This window comes from Simochromis diagramma, unplaced genomic scaffold (genome assembly GCF_900408965.1).
Source record: "Simochromis diagramma unplaced genomic scaffold, fSimDia1.1 OVJJ01000325.1, whole genome shotgun sequence".
In the NCBI taxonomy this organism is placed as follows: Eukaryota; Metazoa; Chordata; class Actinopteri; order Cichliformes; family Cichlidae; genus Simochromis; species Simochromis diagramma.
In genome coordinates, this window is record NW_024387291.1 from 1,803,087 (window position 1) to 1,816,306 (window position 13,220).

The following is a 13,220-nucleotide window of genomic DNA, read 5'->3' on the forward strand; positions in this document are numbered from 1 at the left end:
AAGATGATTTAAGAAAGAGAAGCAGTTTAAATGTCATTCTCTTGTGTAACGGGGGTTTCCCCCTGCAAAGCTAATTCGGTCAGCAGATTCTCTTCTTTAAGGACGATGACTCAGCATGTCCTTTACCAGGACCTGACATGTATAAACACTTCATAATAGCTCACATGTGGCAAATTTGCCTTGGAGATGGGCTGCAAATCTAAGCTTGAAGATTACTGTGCTTAGCTATATTTAGTATAGTAACAAACAAGATATTGCATGTTTTTTTTTTTGTAAAACCATAGGAGAAAGGCTAAAGAGGCTTTCCACTTTCTCTAGAACATTCCCACATAAACCAGAGGGTGTACCTCGGTCATTGTAACCAGGAAAGTTCTTAATTGAATTCCAACACAAAGGCCCACTTCCAGACTGGCCCCTACATACCTCCCACTCAATCATGTAGTGTAACTCTGTGGTTTCACACTTGTAGCTCTGGAGGGTCTCTTAGGTAAGGAGCAGGGTGAAACAACACAAGACTTCACTTTCTCTGACAGAAACAGAAACTCAGTCAGTGTCTCCTACAGTATTATAAAACTAGAAGATGGATCTTCATTGATCTAAGGGAAAAAACATCTGTTCAGTTTCACTTTCATTCTCACATGTTCTCTTTTCACCTTCCTTACTGTTTCGTAGCAATCCTTATAAGAACAGCAAACATTGCTATGTATATTTAAATATATTTGTGCTGCATTTAATGCAGCATCAAATGTTCCTCATTACTCCTTTGTGTAATGAGGAACAGAAGCACCATGCCGATCGACTGAGATTTGCCAGAACACCCAACCTTGCTAGTCTGTTACTGGCGCCCTATTCTCTTCACAGAGAGAGAAGAAAGCGCTTGAAGGTGCTGTGGCGAATTTTATGATGCTGCCTGCAAAAGATCTGGAATGACCAGTTATGCAGTGCTATCCAAAGATACCCTGAGCGCTGTTAGTTATGTTGAATCCTGAGACACTGTGCTGGTGTAGTGGCCTTGGGTTTTTTCTTTTGTTTGTGTTTTTTTACAATCGGTGGCCTCATGTGACCAGAGTGCTAAAGCAGTTTTAAAGTCCAGTTAAAGGCATTTATTTTCCCCCAGTCTGAATCGTCTGGGACATTATGTGTTGGTGTATCTTGCACCACCCAAATAGCATCCAAGAGCCCCCTGATCACTAGAGTAAAATCAGTCATGTGAGATGAGGAGAGAGCAATGGTCTGTGGTCACCACCTGTACCACCTCTTGTTTTTGCTGATTGATTGATGGACTTATGCTTCTTAATTGGCCAGGTTCGCTTAAGATTTATAAGCAGTGGACAAAAACCAGGTGTTACACCTTCAAAGAACGTCATTAGTAAACAGCCACCAAATCAATAAAGACTCAGGCTTTATAACTCACTCCCATTCAAGGCTAGTAGGTTACTTAATGTGGCAGACATGCCATGTAAATGTGGAGGAGTGAGATGGTGTAGGGCCTTGTTTGGATGTGGGCCATAGACAGCAAAGGCTGCACTGAGCGGAAGCAATGGCATGTTTGTTCCTCGACTGAGACGAGTAAAATGAAGACAATGGTTTTTCTGAGAAACAGATAAGGAGTTGTGGATGCTGATGTTCTCCCATCCACCCTTCATGCTCAAAAACAACCTGTGAGAACAAGCAAACAAAATAACAAAGCAGAAAAAAAATGCGGCTCAAGCACACATAAATAAGAAGGTGCAAGGTGCCATTATTTATATGCTAATACTCCTTCATTCTTACAAATTCAGACAAACATGTTGTGAACTATGACTTGGCAACAAATAAAGTCTTATAATGCTCAGAAATCAGTCATGTTGGTTATAAAGTTTACTCTTTTCTTGCAGGATAATACTTGCGTTGGGTTGCACTTTGATATTAATTGACATAATGTGGACTCTAACTTTTATCGGCTGTCACTCTACTTTCCAAGGTAATTGCTCTGTTCTCGGAGTACAGTGGCAGAAAATCAATAGTGGGAGCAGCAAAAGCAGTCAGACAGTTAGAAAGGGCACCAAGATGCCATGCTCTCAAAGTTTGTAATTTCACTTGGTGAGTACTATGATATTGTTAGTGACAGGAATGAAAATAAGCCCTGTGCTCTAATAGGCAAGACTCGTCCTTTAGACTCATTGATTACCTCTCATTCTCCTGTCCTGAGGTGATCTTTAATGGACAACAGTTTCTCAGTGATTTTGCTGACAGCACTCTTTCAACACCCGCTGGATGGTGTCAAGAAAAGACATGGTCATCAGGATAAAATTCAGTTTTCATTTTTTTTTCTTAGTTCCTCTAAAGTTCCCATTTTTTAATGACTTTCCTCAAACTACATACATTTACTTCACCTCTTCTTTCTTCTAAAACATGACATTTCCAGTTTTGTTGTAATGATTTAGTTCTGTTCTCTTCTCAAAGTCATGACCCCGTGGTTTGGTCCAGCAGCCAACAGGCATCTAGGTGCGATGTTGTGTGGTGGAGAGAACCAGTGAGGGTGAGCCAAAGTTCAGCCGGGTCACCGGGGCCAGATCGACTCTCTGCTGCCGGTGCGCTCTGATGTGTGTACGCACACGCAGGACCGGGCATGTGCGCGTGGCCGCCTGCCATGCCTGCGGTGTCCCTCTGACGACTGTGTGTGACTATGTTCATGTGTTGTGAAACAAATGGAGAGTGTGTCTCCTCTCACGTTGTCCCCATGCTAGCGGCTTAATGAGCTGGTAGCTGGCAGCCAATCACGGTCACCGGCAACCTCCGAGGTCGCACCAAGGCGTCGTGTGTAAACAGCGCAGCGGTCACTCCCACGTTTGACACACTCCTGACAAGATGCGCGCATGCACACACACACTTTATCTAGAGGTCACGGTGGTTAGGGCACAGTTTTAGCAGAAAAACATGCACAGATGATTACATGCAGACAGTATACACATGAGTAGACACACCTTCCTGACGCACCACTATGTGTGTTTGCGTTGTGTGCACCATTACTGTATCTGAGGCGAGAAGGGACACAGACAGCAGGTTTCATTGCATGTGACTCAGAGAGAGTCTGTCCCAGCTGACTGCACTTGCTAAAAAGATTTACACACATTTGTTTGTGTATAAATATCTACAGGAAGAGTGTTTAACCTCGAATGCCCACACTCTTTCATGGCATGCATTTTCATTTCTCTTTGCTATTTGGGCTGATTGGGACCTGATGAATGTAAAAACAAAGAATTAGTGATGTTTTTTTTCTTTGTTTTTTTTTTTACCTGATTAATTAGATCCACATATGAGGACATTCGCTTTAAGTTTCAATAGAAGAGTGGCAGTATAACCTCCTTGTAAGCGGATATCAGGCCCTTGTAGAGGGCCTCCTACAGATATGTAGGAGTGTATACATATCTGTAGCGTGAGGAGAGGAGAAATTAAAGACACACACAAAAAACTAACAAAATTAATCAACTTTTTTAAAAAAAGAAAAAAAAAGAAAAAGAAACTCACCTGAAATCTAGAGGCTGAATGAGGGGAATACACAAACCAGTACATCAGGGAGTCTGCTTGCTTGCAGTAAGATTAACAGTAAATATCTGTGGGCTGTGGAAAAGGGTAGCTGTGTGTAATTTTATTCAGAATGTGGAATATAAACAAACAAGTTATGCAACTTTTACACGATGAAAGTAAATACACAATGGTGATTATCTGGGTCACTCTTCTCTGCAATCATCTCTGCCTGACCAAAATTCAGGACAGTAAGAACTACGCTCCCATGATCGCTGAAGTTTCACACGATATTTTCATTCCCATGAAGTCAAAAGTTGCTGTTTTGTCAAAGCTGCTTGCTTAAATATGCACAAGCCAAACCAAGTGTAGTAGATTTTAGCATCTAAACCTAAGTAGTGAAGAGAGTGAAACAGTAGGTGAAACAGTCTCTTGGGTGACATACTTGTGATACCAATTATGTCATGACAATTATCACTCTGACACAGGGTTTATATTATGCTCTATACTTTATGCTAGCAGACAGCAGTCCAGGGATGTCTGTGTGCAGACAGCTCTGTTGCCAGAGGGGGCAGTGTACAAAACATGTGGTACACTGGTCTGTGGGGCACTCGTGCTTGTGTTGTTGTTGGTCCATCAGCCAGCCACAGAGAAGAGCAAAGTTAGAACATACAAATACATTTCCTGTAAACGCTGCTGTCACTCCATTTCCTTTTCCAATCAGCATTTCACAGATGGACATGCCATCTGTGCTGTCAGGATCTTTGGTGATGTAAATTGTAAATTGTGCCTGAGACCCCACTTTGTAACCTGACGTGCACCTCCTTGGAAATGTCACTACACATTGCGTGTAGTGATTGGCCTATTCAGTACCATCAGTGCCTCCTAAACTCATCCAGTTAAAATTTTCACAACAGTTTAAAAATAGAAAAAAAATGACCATTGCTCAATACAAGTACTAACACATGCCAGCAAATTCCTGGAGAGAAATTGCTGAAACCATCAGAATGGTTGTGAGGGAAAGAAGTGAAAACATTTGAGAACTTAGTTTGCCACAAAAAGAGAAATAGTGGAGACCCAGGAGGAAAAAAAACTCCCAGCATTTTCTTTGATTCTATTGTGGTTAGCATCGCATATAAAACACTTGCATAATGCACAAGGTTGACTCCTGGCGAGTGCATTGGCCACTTGCGTAGATCATATCTGGCTCTACAAAGATTTACTGCAAAAGTCTAAATCAGCCATAAGCATGGGATTATACTATCTTGTGCACATGCACGTGGACAGCTGTGGATGGCAGATTTCCTAGTCCACTCGGAGGAGGCATGGGTAGCTTTCTGCTGTTGCACTGTGGCATCTTTGTGGTTTCCTTTATCATTATGTGTACTTTGAAGGTAATGTATGAAGGTACCATTACAAAGGTACATCTCCTGTTTGTCTCTGTGATGACAGCATCTGACTGAATAGCAGCGCCTGACCATTGAAATTCATACAGTTTGCCAAATGATCAAGCTTTATTTAAGCTGGCAGCAATAAAATTACGCTTTTAGTCATGTCAGTCTATTGAAAATAAACTCAAACAACTGAAATTAAAATCTAAAATGTCTTGCACAAAACAGGTAAAGGTGCATTTAAGGATTTAAAGCTTAAACAGTTATCCCTAAAGGACCAATAGCAAGAATTACAGGAATGACAGCAGAAGTAATGTGAAGGAGTGCTTGATACACTGTTTCTCCTACATCCTGGCAGTGATTTGGGTTATTTCGCAGCAGACAGATGTCAGGATTTCAGGGAAGAAGAAGGAGGAGATGTCATCTGCTCACAATGATGTAACAACAGTTAATTGGGTGCTGTTTTGAATTTGCATTGTTTACTTGCAAAACACATCCTGTGAGTGATCATCATAAGAACTCTGATTTAGTTTGTTCATCAGGCAGATTTTCAGTAAACGGCAGGTCAGAAATTTTTGCTCAGTCTGCCTCTCATTGTGACAGACTGTGTCAATATTATCTGTCTGTCCCAATGGGGAAGTGAATCTCCCTCAATCCATTTGTTTCACTCTCTGGAGGAAATTCAGATGACCACCCCACCCCAGAGTCTGCACACACACACACACACACACACACACACACACACACACACACACACACACACACACACACACACACACACACACACACACACACACAGTCTCCTTCTCCCCTCTGCCACAATAGTGTTGTCAAGTGGGGAGAGTGAGTTTGTATGGGCTGAGCTGGTAGTTTGGTCTCCTTGTTGTTTGCTGTGAGGGTGTTGTGGCTCCATGTGCGGCCTTGTCTAACACCACCAGCCACCCACCCACACACACACTTTGTCCTCAGTCCACCCTCTGTCTGAGACCACACACATGCACATCAATGTGCGCATTATTCTGAAAATGCATTTTTAAGTTTAACAAGACAACAAAACACGTCCTGGCTTTGCTATGGACGCAAACTGAGGAGCTGAATGTGACTGGAGGAAAGCCCCAACACATAATCTTCTCTAGTTTTAATCATTCCAGCTATTTGCATTGTGCCAAGCTTCCTGTTAAGGGGATTTTCGTGTCATTTGAAAGTGAAGTTTCCAGTCTGGCTTTCAGTTGTTAAACTGCAGCCACTAAACAACAATTAGCCCCACACTTTTAAATACTTATTAATTTAGTTCCAAGTCTTACCAGGTAAAATTGAGCTCCTGTGCTTTCAGTGGTGTAAGTTGTAAGACAGTCAGGTTGCACAGACATGCAGCCCAGAACAAGTGTATTAAGTGTGCCATTCTAACTCTTGACATAAACATTCCTGGTTGGGTTTTAAACAGAGCTGAGCAAGGCTGAAACATCCACACAGGACAGAACCAACAGTGTCATGATCCCAACAAAGATCATGACAAGCCTTAGACCTGATCACATAATTTGAACATACTTCTTAAAACTGCCTGCTTGGTAGAACTGACAATGACCTGGGAGGACGCAGTTGAAGAGGCCCAGGAATACAAGAGCCTGAAGTATGCTGAACTAGTAGCTGATGCAGAGCAAAGTGCATGGAAAGCCAGATTTTGTCCATTTCAGGTTGGCGGCAGAGGACTTGAGGGCAAGTCAACTATTAGGCTGATGAAGGACGTAGGCGTTCAAGGAAAAGCTCATTGGTAAATCTCCTACTAAATTTGCGAACAGCCTATTAGTTGACTTTGGAGACAGCACCTGGACCCAAATAAGGGGGTGGGGGGGGGGGCACCTGGGACACCAGATGTTGCTAATGAGGACTCTGGAGGTATTGTGGGCCTATCATCGAAACACCTATGAAGCATGGTGCCCACCTAATGACCCAATTAACTCCCGGATAACGTAGGCTATAAGGCACAGGTGTCGAACTCCAGGCCTCGAGGGCCGGTGTCCTGCAGGTTTTAGATGTGTCTTTGATCCAACACAGCTGATTTAAATGGCTAAATTACCTCCTCAACATCCCTTGAAGTTCTCCAGAAGCCTGGTAATCAACTAATCATTTGATTCAGGTGTGCTGAAACAGGGTGATGTCTGAAACCTGCAGGACCTCACCTAGATCTCACCTTGGGTCAACACACCTGAATCACATGATTAGTTCGTTACCAGGCCTCTGGAGAACTTCAGGACATGTTGAGGAGCTAATTTAGCCATTTAAATCAGCTGTGTTGGTTCAAGGACACGTCTAAAACCTGCAGGGACACCGGCCCTCGTGGACTGAGATTGCCCACCCCTGGGCTAGGCTTATAAGAGAACTACAACATCTTTAGTAATAGCTTACTAATAATGTAGTAAGGTATCCTTGGAAAAACCCATCTTTTCCAAAACAGCAGCTGTAAGTCAACTTGGTTTAGGGTCACAATTAAGACCAATTTACCACTATGATGAAAAGCTCAATTCTAACCAATACTTTGGAACAGACTATTAATTGAACAACGTCCTTTTGTAGCAGGAGGCACCCAAATGACCTCACTTTCTAAAAATGTACAAACTCAAAATATCAGGCCCTCCCAAAGACTGCACAAATATGTCCAAAGTCTTGTGCTCCATATTTGTCATCATTCTAATTCTTTATACAATGGCTTGGTATTCGGTTTTCCCGCACATCCTCTTGCACAGTTTCCTGTTATTATCTTACAAAGAGCTGAAGTCATACTTACAGGACTGTATCTGTGAGAGAGAAAATCAATAGAGTAAGAGTGTTTTCTCCAAAATTTGTCTGTCCATTTTAAACTAGCTGTTCTCTTCTACATCATGTCTGCACAAATCAGTCATTTCAGGGTGGATGTATAAGGTGTCTTTTTTCCCCCTTGGTCCACTGAGAAATTAACTTTCCTGCACAGAGAACTCAGTTCACAGGGTCTGGACAGGGTATCGGCTGTGTCATGCTTGGAGTGAAAATGGTTGTGGAGAGTTTATTTGCTCCGGGACATTAAGTCAGTTGTTCATTAACCCTGATTTTCAGTCCTTGGAAAAAAAAAAAAAGCTGGAGTTGTACTGGTGCCAGCAGATCCCCATGATAGCTAGAAGTATTTTAAGAACCAGTTTATTTGTCCCTGGGCTCTTAGTTACAGTAACTAGGCATTATCTCATTTCCAGATATCCAGTGAGGTTTGCAGAAGTGAAACATGAAGTGCTTGCTCTTCCATTTCTTCTCCCTGTCCTGTTTTTCTCTGAGACGTGCTAAAATCCATTTCAATTTGCCTCCATTCCCTCTTTTTTATCGCACCCTTCTCAATATACTGCTGTGCACTTGCCCTTCTCATGAAATTGGAAGGGAAGTAACTTAAAATGAGGAATTGTTCTTTCTAACCAGAACTATATTTGTATCTGGTTTCTTGGGGAAAGGTGTTGTAATGTGGTACCCTCATTGCAAAACGCTGCTTGTATTCACATCCTCAAAACCCACACATACGTTTCCTTATGGCTTATTGTGCAGAAATCTAACCATTGAAAATTTTAAAATCCTGAATATCCGACAGTAACCTCAAAATTATTTTGCTCAATTGCTTCTAAAGAAAACCGGTCAATTTTTGTGACAGTGCATCTTCAAAAAATCACATGAAGATTACTTAATAGTGAAAAAAAGGAACCAAATCAACTAACGTGAAAAACAACCTTTATGGGAAAATATTGTCACATTTTTTTCTTGCCAGGTTTCTATATGTACAAGTATTTGTATGTAGTGTTTTAAAAAATAAAGTCTCCACCAAGTAAACATGTTTGAAACTAACATCTATTCTATTGTTTCCTATAAATGCATTAAAAATGATCTTTTACTGCATTACATCATTTAAAATTTTAAATCCTCATTATGACCACACGATTATTGCACACGTTTGTGCCGATGCCAGCTGGAAAAGTTGCAGAGAGATGGTGGCATTCTTGGTGGTGAAAGTTTTTCACAGCAAAGCAATTCAAAAAATAACTGAATTGCTGTATATTTGTATGATATTATGTAATTATATGCTCTCTTATATGGTCTTACAAAAGACCATATAAGAGATCTGATCTTTTCAAACTAAGGATAGGATTAAGTAAAACCTTGCTTCGCTAATAAAGAAAAATATCAACAAAAATAATAATTATTCTATTTTTGACAGCAGTTCGATTTTCAACTTTGTACAAAGAATTGGGGAAGGACAGTTCTTGCTTTCACATGACAACATTCACGTGCTCGTGTTTGTTTTGGTGCCGTTTTGGGCTGGGTTTCTGGGTTACAGGCAAGTGAAAGAGAAAATTTTCACCATAAAACTCTTTGCAGTGCTGTGAAAAACTAAGTTCACTCCATAATTCATAACTTGAACATTAATATCCAAAACCTTCATGAGAAAGTTGATTTCTGACTGTGGAAAAAACATATTGCTTGATATCAGTCTTCAGCCCCATTAATCATTCAAAGGTAGCCAATTCATTTGGTAATTCTTTTTTTCACATCACCGTACTGAAGATACTTTTTACCCTTTTTAGCTTTTCTGACATACTGCATACAGCACACATTGTTTGCTGTATGACTTTGTCAGTCTTTGATATCAGCGTGGAGGATTTTAGGCCCACTCTAGTTGCTGCACAACTCAGTTTTGGCCAAGCTTTGGCAGGCAGACAGATAGTTTCACATTTAACTCTAGAATTCATGGTATACAGAAGGTTACATGGTTTACTCAATGACTTCAAAGGTGCCCATGTCCTGTGGCTGCAAAACACTTTGTATGGGGCATTTGTACTAATGTATCTAATTAGTACTGAATCTATACTAATCAGTCAGACAACTACAGCTCATTCAGAACTCTGCTGCTCGAGTCCTCACTAAGACCAAAAAAGTGGACCACATCAGTCCAGCTCTGAGGTCTTTACACTGGCTGCCTGTCCGTCAGAGGATAGACTTTAAAGTTCTGATGCTGGTCTATAAAGCTCTGAATGGTTTAGGACCAAAATACATCAGTGACCTCCTGACCCAGTATGAACCTTCCAGATCCTTCAGATCATCTGGATCCGTTTTTTTTTTTTTATCAGTTCCCAGAGTCAGAACCAGACACGGAGAAGCTGCATTCAGCTTTTATGCTCCTTATATCTGGAACAAACTCCCAGAAAGCCTCAGATCAGCTGAAACACTCAGTTTATTGAAGACTCACCTGTTCTCAGCTGCATTTGAATAAAGCACCAAATCCACACTGTTTTACCTTTAAGCTTAAATTCTAAAACTTACATTTTAACTACTGATTTTATCTACTGTTCCTTCCTTTTTTTTTCATTTTAAATAATGCTTTTTATTTGTTTTTGTTTTTTAATGTCTCTGTAAAGCACTTTGAATCACTGTTTTGTTGAATTGTGCTATAGAAATAAACTTGCCTTGCCTAATGTACTGTGTTTTTTTTTTTTGTTTTTTTTGACAATCTTAGCGCTGTGCTTTATGGCCAAGAAGGTTTAACCTATGCTATGTTTCCATGTCCAGGGAGAAGAGGCTTTCTCCTAAAAACTCTTCCAAACAAACCATTTGCTGGATTTGCTGGAATGTCCACTCCTGGGAAGACTGTGAATATACACCTAAATGCTCCAGACTAGTAAAGTGCCAAAATCTAGTCACACTTGATAATGATGAATTAGTCAAGTTTATTTGTTTAGCACCATTTGGCTACTAATTTTCCTCTTAATTCTTTTGGAAGCAGTAAAGGTGCAGTGAGTTTTTCACTGGAAAAGACTGTAAGTCTTTCTACTGACTTAGAAAAGCCATGGTATTCCTTCAGAAGAGCTAGAAGAGATGGTTGGAGACAGAGACTTCTGGACATGTCTGCCTTGACTGTCCCTACAACCTGGACCCAGATAGGTGGTAGAAAATGGATGCTTTAAAACAAAAAACTCAAGCTGTTCTGTTAGCTTGAAAGGGAATTACATTATCAAGTACATATGCGTGTGGTTATTGCATGTCCAAATACGAGTAACATATTATCAGTGATGATTACATTCCAAAGAAAAAGCAAACCCTCAGTGTTGCAGTTTTTTGTAACCACCGGCTTCATCATCACTCACTCTTTGGTGTTGTTATCAGCTCTAGCTAACTCTCAGCACTGTCACTCTGTAATGACCCTGATCTCTCTTCTGCACTCTCTGTCACTCTCTAATCCGTCGTTGTCCTCTCTGGCCCAGTGGTTATTATGTCGTAGCTCAGTTGCCCTGTCCTGCCCCTTTCCTTATAGGACGTGTGTGTGCGTGCATGTGATGTCCCATTTTCTGTGTGGGCGTCTGTTTGGGTTCTCTGGATGAATAAAGAGGGCTAACTGCTGATTCAGCATGTGGACTTGGTTAAAACATCAACTATGAAGTCACACATTAATAAGCAAATTCATTTAAATCCACAAGTTGAAAACCAAGAGAACGCAAACAAAACAAAGCAAACACCCACACACACCTCCACCTACTCACAGAGGTAAGTAAGGGTGGATGTGTGTAGAGCACATTTTCAGCTTTACGTTATTGTGTACTGTTGTTACTTTTTTCTTTAATGAACCTTGTACTGAACTTGCACGTGTATGTGTTTGTGTACCCCTGTGCGTACATGCACATGCCTGCATAAACATTGTCAGGCAAGTGCAGTGGAAATTCTGACAGTGGAGGTGTGCCGCAGCCTTGTAGGCTTTAGCTTATGTAAGGAGCCAGGTGTATCTGTTTATAACACACGGCACAAACACACAGGGCATAAAATACGTGATGAAAACCTTGTAAAATTTGGCAAATGAGTGCTGCCCTGATTACATATGTACCAAATATCTATTAACAGACAAACCATACTTATTTAGCCTTATAGGTACTTTCGGCTGCCTCCTTATTTCCCAACGGGCTGCCATAATAGATGGATCCACAACCCTGATTTGGCAGAGCTTTTGTGCCAGATGCCCAACACTCCTATTTATCCAGGCGTGGGATCAGCAGTGTGAGTACACAAGCTCGTGACCCCTTGAGGCTGGGCTGCGTCTCCTCCCTGTCTCAAACTGAGGACCTTTAACTTTTAGTGTGAAATATGAGAAAGAAAAGACAAGAAAAAGACTTGGACTTCAATTTTTGGACTGATCAAGGACAAGTACACACGCTGAATTTTTCATCCCAGTGGTTGCCCAGCTTTCTTTAATATCTGAGGATGGTGCTTTAAAAGCAAAGAAAAGAAACTTGTTGTCAAATGGCAAACGTGATGATGCATGAGGATATATTCTACTGGGAATAACCATTACGATGGATTGGTGAACTCAGTGGTGCACATTAAAATAGACAGTAGCAAAAACAAAGAAAGTAGAGAGGTTGAGTGTAATCATAATGAAACTTTTTAATTTCTTGTGTGTAACACTGCAAATTTCAACTTCTGAGTTTAAATATGCTATGGGCTATAAATAAAACAGACCAGTATTGATCATCCAGTATTGATCTGATACCAGTACCAGCTTTGGTATCAATACTCCCCATTACCTTCCACACCACCTTCCATCCCTCAACCTACCAATCAATCTACTCAGGTGCAGCAAGATGGACAAAAACCCCTTGAAACATGTGTAACTGTGAAAAAATACATCCCAATCTTCTAGTGGCAAAAGGATCAATTGTAAGAGGTCAGACATAAAGCCCAGAGAGAATTTCTTCTCTTTCTTTGTTTTTTCCAGACCATTTATCTTCCAAACGTCATCTCAATTTGACCAGGACCGCACGCTTCACTTCAAACATACTATCAGCTGTTCAGCACTTCACCGCTATACTTGTCAGTCCTTGTCCATTCTCTGCTGATAACTTAAAAACACAAGACCAGGCTTTTCACAAAACCACAAGTCAACACTTGACATCCTCTCTTTCTCTCACCCCCTCAGCAGTCCCACCGCTCCCCCTCTGTCTGTTTCTCTGGATGTTGACAATGACATTTTCTGTGCGCAAGTGAGTAAGACACAAAGAATGTGAGTCTGTGTGCGACAGCGATGCACACAGAGTCTACGGACTGTCACAGGCTGTCAGGGCCAGAGAGAGAGAAAGATGAGTCTGACAAAATGAAACCAAGACGATATTTCAGTCTCCCGTTGTGGCCAAACAGGGGGCATGAACCTGGTGTGACAGTCAGAAAAAAAAAAAAAGAGTCAGAGAGAAAACAAAGAAAGACTTTTTTTTTTTAAAGATTTAAGTGTGTGAACAGTAGTAAGGAAATCTGAGCGAGTAATAATGTGTT